This window comes from Chelmon rostratus, chromosome 8, assembly GCF_017976325.1.
Source record: "Chelmon rostratus isolate fCheRos1 chromosome 8, fCheRos1.pri, whole genome shotgun sequence".
NCBI classification, from domain to species: Eukaryota; Metazoa; Chordata; class Actinopteri; order Chaetodontiformes; family Chaetodontidae; genus Chelmon; species Chelmon rostratus.
In genome coordinates this window covers 11,448,577-11,463,293 of record NC_055665.1, presented here as the reverse complement: position 1 = coordinate 11,463,293, position 14,717 = coordinate 11,448,577, and positions in this window count along the sequence as shown.

Genomic DNA, 14,717 nt, shown 5'->3' with positions numbered 1-14,717 from the left:
ATAAAGTGTGAAGCCTGCCTGTTTGCATTTGTTGGTGTGTAACTTTTCTCAGTCTTGCTCCTAAAATCTAACTTAACGGTAGATTAATGTGTCAGTTCACCAGTTTCCTCTGTAAAAAAAAAAAATGTCTCTATTTTACCTCTACTGATATTTAGACATACAGATAGTTTTGGTTTTGTTTGCCAAAGTTTTAAGATATCCATACCTGAGATTTCTGCCTCGCTGTCAAGAGTTTTTCATTGGAGCTACTTTCTAAAGAGGAAATATGAAAACTATGAGAACCATTGACAGCTTCTTCTGTGCATTATCCAGAGTAATGAGGACACTGAAAGAGATGTTGCTGTTGAATTTTTCTGTCTAATTTTTCAGTGCTTTAAGCACCACAAAAACAATATTCCGTTCAGCTCTATTGTAGGATGGAGGCAGACATCTCAGAGATGTTGATTATACTGTGTCTCAAAACCAGGGCAAATAAAGCCAGAACTATCTGTACGGCTGGAAATAGGCTTTCTTTCTAAATTTTGAATGGAAAAACCAAATTTTCCAAACAAAATTTATTTTGAGACTCGCTCAGATTCACACAAACATACTGTGTATCCCATCAAGAGACAGAGCTTGATGAGGACTGTGCTTGGGAGAGTGATGATGGTTCCAGAGGACAGATCTTTCAACGTCTGATAAAGGGAACATTGCCTCTAGGCACTGATCACACACCACGCACGCACGCACACCACACCACGCACGCACGCACACACACACACACACACACACACACACACACACTATGCAGTGTGTATACAATACTGCAACTTATGTGTGGCTTCTCCAGCATGTGTGTGTGTGTGCACCTGGGAGTCAGTCTCATATTGATGATTGTTCAATTAGATGGAACTGAGGTGTGCGTCCATCATTTACTAAAGCTCCAGGGGCAAGACACATTTCTGTCAATACAGTGAGACCTTTGCCCTGCTTCTCCTAAAGCAGCTGCTACATTCAGGCACTCGGCCTATCCGTTTGTGTTTATACTGTATGTGTGTATATGCAGCAGTGTATGTGTGTGTTCATGAAAGACAGCCTGCTGAAAAGGTTAAACCCTAATTATAAAATCATTTACCGAGTAGCCTGGTGCACATTCTGCTGATGATCTGAGGGTAACTATTGTTTCATTGATTAGTGCTGATCCCAGATTCACACAGAGGAAGAGAAGAGGGAGTTTTACTGAGGGAAAGATAACAGCACGTCCCCGAATTTAACATACTTTGCGCCTTTTGCATCCCCCAGGACATACACCTTTGGATGCAATTGCACTGTAAACAAAATATAACCTTGCACACCCAGCTGTAGCATTTCACTTCAACAAATGCTTAGAAAAAAAAGTTACTTAAAAGTAATATTTCATTTCAGCTCTAAAGCCAAATCATGAAGAGTTCGCTAACAGAGCTGCAGTGTTGTAATACATGTCCCTGCACTCTGCAAGCTGCTCACACATGGTCACTGACATGCTACTCTAGTATAGATTTCTCATTTACAGGCACGCACGCACGCATGGACACGCACGCACATACGCACGCGCGCGCACACACACACACACACTCACACACATACACTGGCACGCTCTCTCTGCAGCTGTTCATGCAACAAAAACAAACAAACAAACAAAAAAAAAAAAAAAAAAAAAAAAAAAAACGCACGGCCAGTGGCACTCACATGTGGATCCACAGACGCTGGTGTGGCGCCTCCGTTTTGCTTGGAGAAGCAGAAAGAGGCGATAGGAGGCAGGAGGGGGGAAAAAGGCAGGACGGCGAGGGAGTGATGCAGGGAGGGAGCCAGCGATGGATGGATGGATGGATGGACGGATGGATGGAGGGGAGGAAGGGTGGGGGGGAATGCGGAGGGACGAGGAGGAGGACGAGGGTGGTGTGGCGAGGGGGGGCAATGAGAGGGCTGAGTGGTTCTAGTAAATATTTATATTGCAGTATGATACGCGCGAGAGTGAAAGAGAGAGAGGGGGAAAGGCAGAGAAAGAGGGAGATATAGAGCGTCCATCCCTTTATTAATTTTATTTCGGACCGCTAAGTTTAGCATTCAACACGTGTCGCCAGTGATGGAGAGCGGGAGGGAGGGAGGAGGGAGGGGGGAGGAAACGAGAGAGAGAGAGAGAGAGAGGTTGACGGTTGCTAGGTGACGGGGCGCATATACTGAATTTTAACAAAAGAACAGGGAAAGAGGGAGAGGGAGAGAGAGAGAGAGAGAGTGTGTGAGAGGAGAGGAGAGAGGGAGGGAGAGAGGTAAAGAGAGAGATCGGAGAAACTGAATACATGTAGAACATATATATTTAGATTTATATTTTTCCCAGCGTGTGTGTGTGCGTGTGTGTGCGTGTGTGTGTGAATGTGTGCGTGAGTGTGTGGTGGCGGCGGCGGCGCGGGGTGGACACCCGCAAAACGGATACCTCAAAAGGGAAGGATGTGAAAAAGGATGGAGGGACGCAGGAAAAGAGGGGGGAAAGGCTGGTGAAAAACAGTAAGTACATTTATTTTAATGCTATTTGCAGTGCGGAGGTATTTTTTTTTTTTCCTCCGCTTCACCCCGCACTCACACACACGTATACACACGCACGCACACAGACTCTGTGCCGCTTAGATTAATTGCGGCTCGGGCAGTGAGAGGGTGCTACGCGTCATTGAGACAGGAATCGGGGGCTCGGGTGTCGGCATCTGTACAGCCGCTTGTGATGGAGAGATGGATGGCCGGGGATGGAGAGGTGCAAGCGGCCAGCGCACCGGGGCTTTGACCCCTCTGTCATTGCTGCGCCTGAAAACTCACAAGCCTCTTAGCTCCATAACGCATAGGTTCCTAACAGCAGCCGGCACAGATTCCCAATGATACACACACACGCACAGAGATTACCGGCGGTTCAATTAATCATATAGACTAAACCTTAAGGCTATGATTGTGTCTGCCAGGAATTTTCTATGCATTATTAATAAAGACAGAGTTTTGGTTCCGTTTAAGTCTTTAAACACCGGCGCTAGCTGCTGCCCCTCACTTTGCTGCGGATGCATTAATTGAGGTGATCATATCTGTTGATGCTCATTTTCTCAGGCTGCGTGGTCAATATGTGTGTGTGTGTGAGAGAGAGAGAGAGAGAGAGAGTGTGTCTGTGTGTGTGTGCGCGCGCGTCTGCCTGCTCGTCTTATATAGCCACCGCTAAGCCCGCAAGATTGTCGATCAGTTTTTCCTCTTGATCTATTTATATCCCGATACGCTGAATATTTGGGCGTATGGCAGCGCACAGTTATCCCTCTGTTGCCACCGAGGAATCTTCCCCAACGGGCTGACTTGCCTCAAACACACTCAGACAGCTGGAACAGGCGTTTTTTTTTTTTTTTTTTTTTTCCAGCTGGATGAAGGAGTGTGTGTGAGATTTCACTTTGTAGGTAGATTTCTAAATTTGCACCCCCTCTGGGCGCCCAAATAACTTTTGTTTTTGCCTTGCAGTACTTTAACATAGCAGGAGTGAATAGCATACGAACACAAACCACTGCCATCACCACCACTGAAAAAAACAACAAATAAAAAAACCCCAGAAAGGCCTTGGACCATAGAGGCCCCCAGGGGAGAAGATCATGCTGTTGACTTGTTGTCTGCTTCTCTGACAGATTTGCTGCAGTGATTGGGAATGCAAGATCAAATGTATTGGCCTGCACTGTGAGGCCACTGAATGAATACATTTATCCAGACGGAAACTGGAATTAATGTGTTGTTTGTTTTTCCATTTCTGTGGGGTGCTTGGTGTGCCCCCCCCCACCCCCCACCCCTCAGCTGAGTTCTCTAGCTCATATCCATTTCAATCAGCTCTTTTCACCCACAGGTGACATGCTCTGTGTTCAGTTTATCGTTTCTCCCTCGCAAGCCCTGTGAAATTTACACACAGGCGTACTGCAGCAACGTACTGCATGCACTGCTGCCCGTAAAGTGCTGCCTTCACTGTCAGCAGAGCCCCCGTCTCTGCCGATCCGTCGTACAGTTGCCCAGAGAGATCCGTACTGTACCAGCTGTGAGTAGGGGTAGACGGGAGGGGAGGGTGAGGGAAGGGGAGAGGTGATGAGAGAGACAGAAGGTGTGGAGGGAGCGAGAGATGAGAGAAGGTGTGAGGAGGAGGAGGAGGTGGAGAGAAGGCATGAGGGGAGAGCTGGGGTGAGAGATTGGAAAGGCAGCAGAAAGAAGGGGAGAGTAAAGAGAGGGGCGGTTGGAATTGAATATCAGAGGGGGACATGGTTGGAAGGCACAGAAGAAGAGATGAGAGGAATAGAGTCAACATTTGTGTGCTTGTTTTCTCCAACCCCCTGCTCTTCATCAATTTCACCTCATTGATCCATCGACTTTTGCACAGAAAACCTTCAAGCTTAGCTCAACACCCCCCCTCGCTTGTCTCTCTCTTCTTCTGCCAATCCCCCTGTTTCTTCTTGCCTCAATCCCTTCCGTCTCTTCTCTCACCCCTGCAACCTGTGACTTCCTCTGCACAGTTTCCTCTTCCCTCTCCTTCTCCCGCCTCCCCTTTCATCAGCTGTTTGATGCAACATTAGTGGATAGTTTCCTCAATCCCGCCGCCCACCCAAACCCCACTCCCACCCTCTCTCCACACGTTGCACCCAGTGTTCTTTTTAATACCACTAATTAAGGTAAAGCTCGTTAACATAGAACATCAATTAGTCTTTAACAAGATCAGAGGCTGGTGTTTTGGAGCGATTACAGTGCTCCCCTCTCCCGATGTTCTTCTCTGGACTCTACTCCAGGTTGTAATGATGTTGCATATTCACTTTGGCCTGGTGCAGTGAGCCAAGAACTGTGTACATCATGGCAGATGTGGGCAGATGTTATATAAAATTCCTGAAAAAATGAAACTCAATAAGTACAAATCTGTATTTTCTCCAATAACGATTTAAGGAGGAATAATGTGCTCCTTAAATAAGTCCATATAATTTCAGGAAAGAATGCCTCATTGAAATCAGCAGGGGGACACAATTTGCCAAAATGACGCTTTTTCTAAAATTGTACTTACTGTAAGTCTTAAGTGTACACTATAGTCTTATTTAGTGCATGAACTGATTGTTTTTGAATGAAGCAGCTTTAAACATTACATGACATCAATAAAAGCAAAAACTGCAGTTTAGTGATGCCTTAAAACAAAACTTTTTTCAGTTAATAAAATACGGTTTCACACATCACAACTGAAAAGATCATTTCAAATAAACGTCAGACAGCTGACAGTATATTCTGCCTATTTTAAATGCTGAACAATAACAATTCAGTTCTCTAAAAGTGTAAATATTCAGAAGGGTTACAGGTTGCTTGAGCGATAATACCGACATTGTTTGAGCGCTGATGTTTGCCAAGTGAGTCAGACCTTCAGGAGGCATCTGGGATCTATTAGTTGATCAGCTGATTGGTCAATCGACAGAAAGATAATTAGCAGCAATTTTTATATTCGATTAATGTTTTCAGACACTTCTTAAGAAAAAACAAAAAAGTGAGAGATGCCAAATATTTCTTGGCTCTGGCTCGTCCAATGTGAGAATTTCTGCTTTTCTCTGTTTGATGTAATCGGAATTTGAATATCTTTGGTTTTTGGACTGTTAGTCAGACAAAACAAGAATTCTGAAGACAGGACTTGGACTCCAGGGAGTTGTGCTGGCACTTTTTGATAATTTTTGACATTTCAACGACTAAACAATTATCTGCAAATCATCAAAAAAAAAAAAAAAAAAAATATTATGTTGCAACCCTACATACAGTAATGGATTGGTAAGTGAGTTAGTAGAGAAGACGTGTGAACTCCTTTATTTACTGCAAGTAAATCATACACGACTAAGGAAATAATATTGAACTTGGTGATGCAGTATTTGTATGAAATAGTTTTAATACATTTAAAAGTATCTGCTGTTCAAACACAGCGAAAATAACTTCCCTGACTACATTAGTGAAGGTACGGTGAGTCTCTGCTGTCATAGCTGCCAAGCTATCAGTGACAACTCAAAGTACCTACCGCTAATTAGATGTAATAGTGACATTATGATGCATTTGATTGTGACAAGTTGCAGGAAAGACAAAAATGAGCTTCTTACACGACGGGAAAGTGAGCATTATTTGTGTTGCTCAGTTCACCACAAGTTTTCAGGAAGTCGTGTGTCTCTCAGAGGGAGAGAAGAAATGCATTCACATACTGAATTATAGTAGCAAACAGCTGCTGGGGGAGGCAGAAGTGCTGCTTTGTGTGCATGGAAAGTGCAGTTTTTCAGAATGAAGCACAGTATGACAATAATTAATAAATTATTAATTATTGATTAGTAATCAAAACAAAATCCCTATGCTGTAGAAACTTTTGAAATTCCTGAGCTACCATCTGAATTCCATATCTGGGAGTTTCTTTTCGCTAAGGTGGCAGCTGCTATGGTTTGGCAACCCTGAGGTGCTGCCCCCAGCCCAGTTACAGCCCGACTCTGGATCAGGACTTGCAAAGACACTCAAACACACACTGTAGATGGAATGACAGGAAGTCATTTACCAAACAGGTGGAGATGGAAACAGACAGACAGACAGACAGATGGACAGGCTGGCAGACACATTCATAAACAGAGCCACACAGACAGGTATGAACGCACACATCAGTGAGGGAGAATTTAGCGTGCACTTCTTGCACACAGTCGCTATCAAACAGGTGCACACACACGCACACACACACAAACCTGAGCCAAAGCCCTGCGGCTTGTTTTGGGAATACAAGTTTGGAGGCAGCTAGCAGGCACACAGCTTCACATGGCTGCATGCAATACACAGTCACACACATTCTCGAAAAGTACGTTCAGGCAGATACCCGTGGGTATGCAGTCAGACACACGCACCAAGAGCATACCCAAAAATACACACACAATGAATAGCATATTGCTCACAAACACACACACCAGTCACAGCTTTGGATGAGAGAGGACCTTGGGACCTTGCCCATGGGATCCACACACACTTCCATACACCGTACTGTATGTATACATTTGAGCGCTCACACACACATACACAAAACAGAGAAAAAGAGGATGAAGAGAACTAGTGAAATAGGATGAAGTGATGTGCAGGAATGTTTTGCGGCACGCAGCGTTTTGCAGCAGTGTGGTGCGGTCCTTCATGATGATGGATGGGGCCGGAAATGACAGCATAAGTGGTTATTAAAAAGAGGAAATGGGGGCATTTATAAAAACTACGTTAGCCTGTGTCTGCAGCCCATGTCGCATGTCACCCTGGGCTGCTGTGTCATGCCTCCTGATCTGTGAGACTTCCCTGCGCTGCATGTAGGGCCAGCTTTGTTAAAACCCTTTGTCATTCTCCTCTAAAAGAACCCAGCAGCTGGCATTTATAGCAGGCTTTGTAGTGGAGTGACTGTGCTGGATTTACTAGGTGCCTCCACCAGGTGCAAAGTTGAACCTGTTTTATTGCCTTATCACTTCTTATAAAAATAGCTTTGCTCCGTTTTCTTTCAAGTTTGAATGTGGAATTCCTTCATAAACAGGTGCCGTCTATACAGCTGTTACAAATGCAAATATGTGTGTTTGCACCTGAATGGAATTTGCACAGCGTGTTATCTACGGCACAACAAGGAGGGGAAGACAAGGAAGAAACAGGGAACATCAGCGCAGAGATGGAAGAAAGCCTCTGATGAAGATAGTTTGATGTTCCTGGGCTTGTTTTAATGTGCTTCATCCCTGCATGTAAATAGCTCTAGCTTCTAAAACTGGCCTTGTGATTCGAGACAGTCTCGCAGATCCTCGCCTGGTTTTTGACACTGAAAAGAACAAAACGTACGACGCGCTTGGAATGCAGGTATTCTGACTCAGGGTCAGGATTAATTTGTTCTCAGTCCAGGCCGTGAGGTTTCATTATCCAAACTGGACATTTTTTCACATCGGAGCCTTCTTTAGTCTATCTCCTGAAAGGTGATTAGGAGTGAATGCCCTGTTTTCAATTAAGTAATACCAATTTCAATCTATTTTTTTCCAATGAGCCAGTAAATGACCCCAACCTTGGCCCGGTGCTGATCGGGCTCATCAACTTGATTGTTATGCGATCTGTTCAGTGTTAACTGTGGCATATTCTCAAGTAAAGGCTTCAGCTTTGGGAAATACAGACACTCATTCACACATTTTTCACAGAGCAGTGATGGGAAAGAGCAGGGAGATCAATTGTTGGCACTGGATGCTCTGTGTCATCTGCACCCAAATATTAAGACTGCTGATTACAGATCCTGTCACACATCTGTCTGTAGGTAGTGTCACTTTGTGAAGAAGCACTTTTTTGTGTGTGTGTATGTGCTTTGTGTATGCCTGTGCAGTCATATATCATGTTCATGTGTTCTATGGCCTTAGTGTGATTTTGGAGACTTGATATTGTTGAATTGCCATATTGGCAGAGTGGTAAGACAGGAAAACCTCTCATTATTCCAACTTGTGAGTGTTCACACGTTATTTCAAGATGGTTAGTCACAACAGATAAATAAAATTAAGCCTACATTTGCTAGATTAATTGCGCTACATATATTAATGTACAGGTAAACCAGAGGCAAACAAACAGCGTATAGCTTATTTTCTTACTGTTAACGTAGGGTTTTATTTAGATGTAACTGACAGTGATGGTGGCTTTGCAGCCTTTTTGCCACTTGTGTAGTTCTGCTTTTGTGTAGTATAAAGTCATAGCTGTCAGAAATTTGTGATATCTCACGACATGAACTGTTTTTCCCTCTCGGCCGTCGTAATTACGTTCTGTACAATATGATGTGAAACCATCATAAAGAGCTGTGGCCATCTCAGACTACTGAACACCTCTTTGATGAGAAACTGGTGCTTCATGTGTCAAGACATGAAAAAAAAAAAAGGAGAAGACAGATATTTTATATTTGTTGCTGTGAAACAAACATCACAGCATTGGAGGACTTCTGGATTTGTCTGTGTGGAGACAACACTGTGGGGTTCTGACATTCCCCTCACTAACCTCACCACCTTTTACTCTTGAGAATCATCTGAGACTCCATTAAAAAAAAAAAAAGACAACCTTTCACCGGTTTCAATCTTCAAATTCCTCTCCCCTGTTGGGCATCTGTCCGCATGGGAGTGCGTTTCCTGAGCCAAACTGATCCACCAACGTTTATAGGATAGGCTGACAGAAGTGTTTCTAACACCTTTGGTTATGAGCGGGGGCAGAGCCAGATGTGCTGTGAACGCAGCTCAAACCTATACACAACACTGTAACATTGCAGCATTACATTTTAAGCTGACTGAATCCATCTCAACTTCAACAACTTGTGGCGCCTGACACTAGCTTACTCTTTCTCTGTTATTCAAAGTTCTGTTAAATGTTTGGGTGTGGATGTTTAAGAGTATCAGTACACATTCATCCATAAATGCAAAATGTACATGCACATCCACTTCTATCTGCCTGCATGTGACCTTGTCCAAAGGCACAGTAGTTATCAGTGAAGGTTTCCCACACCAGTTTAATCTGTTTATCCCCAGAATAATATTGTGAATCATTACTATGCAGAGCTAGGTGCTTTTTTTCAGCTGAGAGTCTTGAGCAGCTTCCGAGTTTGTAGTTGTTACAGAATGTTTCACCTTACAGGTCCTGAAGGGCTGCAGTGTCGGCTGCTTTTCATCTTGCTCTTTTAATTAGTGACTGATTTAGATCTGGCTAGGTGATCCCAGTGTCTGGCCAATCAATGAGGGAATTAATGGAAGCGCTGGTGCAAGCAGAGTGGAGCAACTCCATGGCTTTGCGACTACTGGCTCGAGATTGGAATGAGAAAATAATCCATTTAATGTTATTGTTAAAAAAACGCAGTATTTGTCCCGTGTCTTAACATGATTCTACTAAATTCTGAATATCCCCAGACTTATTTCTACTGTCTCGTTGCATCCGCTGAAAATGTTTCATCCAATTTGTTCCTGATTTCAATCTCAATGCTATTTTTTTAAACAACAATCAGCCAAGCATTTCATTCATGAATGTACAGTACATTATGTAAATGCACAGCATGAACGCTTGTTTATTCTTAGATGATTGCACTGCGTTGATAGCACCGTGATATTAAAGCTATTTTCCCCAAACACAAAGCCCTCAGAGTTTCTGGATGCCTGTAAAAGGTTGAGCAGTGAGAAATTATTCCTTTTAAACAAACATAATAAGATAATCCCCCAGGTCGTGCGCTTTAAGGACATCTTGACAGAGGATTTTGGAAGAAATGCAACTGCAGAAAACAATTTCTATGTACATTAAACCTAGTAAATTATGTGGTATTATTGTCATCCTGGGATCAGAGGTTGCTGGCCGGGAAGCAGCGCTGCAGACCTCTGCTCCTTGCTGTATTGGATGTCAGGTGCACAGGTAGGGAAATGAAATATTCTTGCTCCTTGGCTGACCTCAAAGTAAGCACTTATATTAAACAAGCACTGGCAGTGTACATACAAACTATGTAGTATCCTTACATCACCAGTTGTATTCATTCAAGTTGAGTTAGTATATGCCAGTTAAGCTTATTGAATTCTGATATGTGAATTTCTGAGACAAGATCCCCAGACACTGGCCTTTCCACATGAAAGCATATGACCTTACTGATATTTATGTCTGAACACTCATGAGGGTAGTAAACCATTTGTTGCTGTTTCTGAATGGATGTGTACGTGTGCCTCTGTATGTGTGTGTAAAGGAGAGGGAAGATGAAATAGAGACAGTACTGAAATATTTCTGTGCATCATTCATACACAAATTGATGTTGTTTATGCAGTCTGTATAACTCATAAAAATATAGTGTGTGTGTGTGTGTGTGTGTGAGAGAGAGAGAGAGAGAGCATGCAATGTCCAGAGGATTAAATGAATGACAGATAACACACACACACACAAAGTGAATAATTCAAGATGCCCAGGCTATATTACAAAGCGAAGTGAAACAACTGACAGACCTTTATTTTTATCAGTTGATCTTTCTCTCAGGTTACATGAGTTCATATCGGAGTGTTACTAGCAATTACAAGACATGTGCAAGGTTATATTAAAGCAAAATTAAACACATTCTCCACTTTGGTAATTATATACCCCAAGTATGAGTTAGAGAGATGAGATGTGGTAATGTCAGATATTTCTGTAATAATCATCTGTAGTGGATGTGATTTCCAGCCACTGCTTTTCGTGTCTGGTGTGCCCGAAACCTCAGTGGGTAGTAGGACTCAGACATTTTCTTTTTTGTTAAAAAATGAGGTCAGAGAATTGTCAGTGCTACACTGTGGCAGGGTCCAGGGTCAGCTTCATCTCATTTCCATCAATCCACAGAGGGAAGAGAAACAAGGAGTGTCCTCCCATTCAAGTAATGAAATTTATCCCCTGAATGAACGGAAGTGAAGTCCAATTAATTGACACTGTCTCTTGGCACGCGTTTAATCCAAACTCATGAAAAAATATTTGAATTGAAGGCAAGATACTCTGAACCTCGGAGTGAGGCACGTTTTGTACGACCACGTGGAAATTATAGGGACTTGAAATGTCAGAAATGAAATGCTGTTTCGCTGTGAAGAAACATCAAAGTGAGATGTCAAGGTGACTGTTTCATTTTGGTCTAGTAAAAGGTTACAAAATACAGAAAGGACAAATGGAGACTACCAGCTATAAACGAGTGTCATGCAGAGCCAGTAGAGATTTCACTTCCCCTTCTCCTGTGACAGTATACTCCATATAGAATAATATTTCTTTGCATTTGCAGGTAGATAGGATGGAGAATGTAAATGCCTAGAGGTACAACACAGCAGTTTCATTTTACACCTTCTACAGTACTTATTTGTTAACAGAATCAGAGAAAGAAGAGCGTAACAGGAATTTTAATCATCTTCTTGGACAAAAAAACTACACACTTTTGGATAGTTGCCCCTGTCTGTGTGTGTCTTCTTGTCTTAAATTTGTTAACCACAATTCATTTTCCATATTCCATGTAAACTAGCCCCTCAACTGTAACTATTCCACATGAATAATGGTGTCACACTGAAAATGACCATCTCTGATGTGGATTATCACCTTGTGGCATATGTAATTTACATATATTGTGTGTTGCGTTTCCCTGCAAGGAGCTGGGTGTTGCGAGGGTTTGATGGATGGCTCCAACTTTGTCACTACAATGGCTTATGATAGCCACAGCTATCAAGTCCGAGGGAGGCAGTGGCAGCAGCAGCTGGCTTTACTACTGGTGTTTACAGCCATGCAGTAAAAACACACAGTACTGTACGCCCTGCTGCTGCACGCTGCGCTACTCGCCGATCACTCTGCACACTATGCACAATGGGAACAAGAGCCTCTCGCCTGCCTGGTGGCTCTTCTGCTCAACAAGGATCAAAGGGAGAGAAAGAGAGAGATAGGGAGAGAGAGGAAGTGAGGGAAGGGAGGAAGTAGAGACTGAAAGGAGTACAGGACAAAGACATGTGGAGGGAAAGAACGGGGGAGGGAAAACAGGCAACGAGATGTGGGAGGAGAGGGAGAAAGAGAGAGGAAAGAGGAGTCAGTGAAAGTGAGACGGTGCCGAGCGAGGACAGAGTGACTCAATGAATGAATGAATGAACAAGTGACCAAATCAAGTGACTGAGTGAGCGAGACAGACTGAGTGAGGGAGTGTGTCTGCAAGCGTGCTCATGTCCGTGTGTGTGTGTGTCAAGTGAGAGTGTGTGAGCAAGTGGATGAGTGGGTGAACAAGTGCAGCAGGACAGAGAGAGAGAGAGATTGGGCGAGGGAGAAAGAGAGGATATGTTCCGTCAGAGAGGACACACTCCAGTGGCTGTGATTGAAGTATGGGCCAATTAACACGAGGAGCATTGAGCTCCAGCTGCACTCTTCTCTTCATTCCTCCGCTCCCCCACACTGCCACATTACCCCGCACGACACGCACGCACACACACACACACACACACACACACACACACACACACAGTCATTGATACACTCACATATATGCACGCTGTGGGCGCCACACTGTGCTGGCACTTTATCTTATCTTTTACTATAGTACAGCTATGGACCCAAGGAAATTATACAGGCTACATACGCAGTGTTCTCGAGCACACTGCGGTCTTAAATGTGGACGATTGGAAAAAAAAGAAAAGAAAAAAAAATGGAGTCTTCATCTTATTCTAGGCACTTACAGTGGCTCATAGAGACTCTGAAATTTCTTTTAATGGTGTACAGTAGATTATATATTAGCCTGCATATATTTCAGATGTTTTGTGTTGGCTGTGGAAAACTGCCTGGGCTGATTCAGTGCAGCCTGTGCCATAGGCGGCAGGGAGCAGGTCCATTACTCTGCATGACAGACTGGAATGAAGCAGCAGAGCCCCGATGTGGGCAAAACACAACGCTGAACACTGCACTTCCACAACTCCACACTCCAGACTCCACGGACTCCTTCCCCATTCACATTTCCCCGGCAGATCCGATGCAGCACAACGTCTGGCACGCTGCCTCCATTGGAGTTCAGTGGGAGAGGGGCTCAGAGAGGCGTGGATGCCAGGAGCTGACTTCTACCCTGAGCCGCTCCTTACTCTCTCGCGACTAACTCTTCCAGAGTCACCGCGGGCACTCACTGCAGCTGTAGCATGTACAGTTAAAGGGATCTGATACTTGAAAACATCGTGATTGTTTTCCTACCTTCACAGCGACACCAAGAATCAATTTTTCATTTTGTGTTTCGAGGCTATACACGTTCTTTTTTGTCTCTTTGATGTTTGTGGGAATAATATAGGCTTCACTTTAATCCCCTATAGAGGGATATACAGTGAAAGTAGTTGGTTTGCCTTCAGCGACACAAAACTGCAAACCTGTTTTGCAAGTTGTTGCTAAAGCTGTTGATACAGGCGCCATCGATTCCTATAGGGAATCACAGTGAGAACATGATGCAGTGTAAATGAAATGTTTGGGCAGAGATACTGTGTGGTGTGTTTTGATTATGAAGTATGGGCAATTTTGGAAGAAAAAGAAAAGAGTGGCTTGCCTGCCTGAATGTTTTCTCTCTCATCTCCTTGATTAGCTGTCTCTGTCAGCCTGAGAATATTCCTGCTCTTAAGTACTCTGTAAATATTCCTGAAGGTGTTTTTAGGTTGCTTCTAACAGTCGCTGGCATGTACGCCAGCTTCTGAGGTGCTGTAAATGCCACTTTCTTTGTTTAAAAAGACAAACTAAACAGGCTCAGCCGAAAAAATAATTATACTGTAGATACAGTAAGCCGCTTATTATAGTGATTGTCAAATTGAGAGATCAACAATGTACAAAACAAATACTTTAGTGTCAGTGCTGATATAATGATTAAGACAGCAAACGATGATTGAAGGTGCATGCACCACAGCGAATTCAAAGTTTCAAAGTCTAAAAGAATCATCAAAGACAGCACTCTTATAAAATTTGAAAGGCTTTGAATTCCGTCTTTTTTCCCTTTGTAGTCGGTGCAGTCACATTCAAGAAAAGAATATATTACAATATTTATCGCGCTAGTGATGAACACAATCCTGATATGTTCCAAATAACAAAAAATAACACATTATCTTCCCAATGATGATAGAGTATCATGCAATGGTCAGATCCTGGCGATGCTCTTAATAAAGCACACGTTCAAGAAATGTCTCAATAACTAAGTGATTCCTTACCTT